The sequence below is a fragment of the Belonocnema kinseyi genome, chromosome 2, assembly GCF_010883055.1.
Source record: "Belonocnema kinseyi isolate 2016_QV_RU_SX_M_011 chromosome 2, B_treatae_v1, whole genome shotgun sequence".
Taxonomy (NCBI): Eukaryota; Metazoa; Arthropoda; class Insecta; order Hymenoptera; family Cynipidae; genus Belonocnema; species Belonocnema kinseyi.
In genome coordinates, this window is record NC_046658.1 from 49,649,123 (window position 1) to 49,651,799 (window position 2,677).

Genomic DNA, 2,677 nt, shown 5'->3' on the forward strand with positions numbered 1-2,677 from the left:
AACAAGGAAAAAAAACGAATTTTCAACAAAATTGTTTAATTTTCAAGGGAAAAGGTGAATTTTAGGCCAAGAAGATTAATTTTCTATAAAAAAAACGATTTTCAAACTTAATCAATATATACGATTAATTTTTAATGAATCCTATAATAGTTACATTTTCAGATAAAGATAAATAATTTTTAGCGGAAAAAATATATAATCAAAAAAGCTGTTGAATTGTCAACCAATCAGATGAATTTTCGACAAAAGAAAATTAATTATCTACAAAAAAAGACAAGTTAAAGAAAATACATGAATTTTCAACGAAATTATTTAATTTTAAAGTCAAAAAGACGAATTATCTAAAAAAAGTTGAATTTCTTAAGCGAAAAATATGAGTTTTCAATCAAAGAGTTAAACTTTCAACCAAATAGTTAAATTTTCAACCATAATTATAAAACCTTGTTTAAAAAAACGTATTTTTTTACAAAGTAGTTTAACTCTTAGTGAAATAATCAACTTTTAAACCCAAGAAGATGTACAGTTCATATTTTAACCAAACAATTGCATTTTTGACCAAAAATGATACATTTTCAACCAAAAAGATTAAATTTCTACTAAAAAAGGTCAATTTAATCTTAATAAATTCTTTAATTTTAAAGTCAAAAATAGTATTATCTACAAAAAAGCTGAATTTTTAACCTAATTTAAAGGCAAATACTTGAATTTTCAACTATAATTATGAATCCCGAAATTATGAATCACGAAATTATGAACCGAAAAATGTAACTTTTAATCAAAATGTATAAATTTTCCATAAAGCAATTTAATTTCTACAAAGAAAGACGAATTATTAATAAAATACATGATTTTTTAACCAAAATGGTATAAATTTATTGTCAGTTTCAAAAATGTATTTTCAACGAAAGAGATGAACCTTCAAATAAAAGAAAAAAAAATTTTAACAAAGTAGTTGAACTTTCGACAAAAAAGAGGACTTTTTTACAAAATAGTTACATTTTCAACAAAATAATTAATTTTTCAATCAAATAATTGAGTTTTTATCCCAACGAGTTGAATTCCAAAATTCGGAACCATTCGGGTTGCGGATAGAGGGTCCCTGTATCAAGGGCTTCTGCTGAATATGGTTATGAAAATAAATAGGCCAGATTGTATCAAAACCTTCTGGTGGAAGAAGTTTTCTTCAACCCATCAGCATTTGGCCCGTATTTTCACCTCATATTTGAAGTCGGAAGAGCCGATTCCAGTGTGGTTGGTGGAAGGGCGCACAATACTCCTGCCGAAAATAGGCAACTTAGCTGACCCGAAGAACTAAAGGCCAATAACTTGTTTGAACACGCTTTATAAGATATTCACAGCTATTCTAAATGAGAGGATTGTTCGGTCAATTGAACCTGTGTGGCAAGAAATGTATGAACAACGAGGCTCAAAGAAAGGCGTAGCCGGATGTCGGGAGAACCTGCTCATCGATAGATGTGTCTGCAAAGATGCAGCATTCTACCAGCGTGACCTATCGATGGCCTGGATTGATTATCGGAAAGCTTTCGATTCGACATCCCATAGACTTATCATCTGTCTTTTGGAAATCTTAAAGGTTCATCCGCAAATAGTTGAGTGCATAGAGAGATTGATGCCGTTTTGGAAAACCAGATTTACTATCTCATCTGGAAAAAATGGTGTGACAACTAACAAGGTCACGTTTCAGAAAGGTGTCTTTCAGGGCGAAACCATGAGTCCACTCCTCTTTTGCCTTTCATTATTGCCACTATCTCTAGCACTGCGCCATTCCGACGGGTACTTGTGCGGCAAACCTGCAGATCGAAAGTACAAGGTCACTTATGTATTTTACATGGACGATCTTAAGATCTATGCTAAAAACAGAGAGTAACTGCATCTAGCTCTGGGGATTGTCGAACGATATACTAAGGAACTTGGAATGGAATTTGGGTTAGACAAAAGCGCCAAGGTTTATTTGAAGCGAGGAAAACTTAATGGCATCCCTGAAGATCCTGAGCTCGTTGATAGAAGCGCCATACGACACCTTTGCGCTGGAGAGACTTATACATACCTGGGCGTGCCACAGAGTCGCATTCAGGATTTCACATCTACAAAGGATACTCTCCGAAGCAGATACAAACGTCTCATCCGACAGATTTGGTCTTCCGAATTGTCGGCGAGGAACAAAGTATCTGCAACGAACATGCTTGCCGTCCCGGTACTACTCTATTAATTTGGAGTAGTTCCATGGACGAAGTACGAGCCCAGATCTCTTGATATCGGGACAAGAAAGGTTATGCACATGAACAAAAGCATGCATCTTAAGTCTTCCGTTCCGCGACTGTACATCTCACGCCGTCAAGGGGGTCGCGGAATATTGAGTCTTGAATGTCTTCATAACAGGATTATTCTGGGTACAGCCCATAGAGTTGCAAATGGAAGAGACCCTTTTCTTAAAATGGTCAGGAATGACGAAGAAGTGGGAAAAGGAGCATTTCTGTACAAAGCAGCGGAGGAGGCTGCTGAAACACTCGGACTTAACTTCAGTATTAGGGATGAGCAAAATGCATCAAATCTCATCTATCTCGAGTACTCACTTCTGAAAGCCCGGATTAAGAAAGCACAAGAGAAAAACTTTCGTGAACAGCTCCTCGGTAAGAGGATGCACGGTATCTTCCAC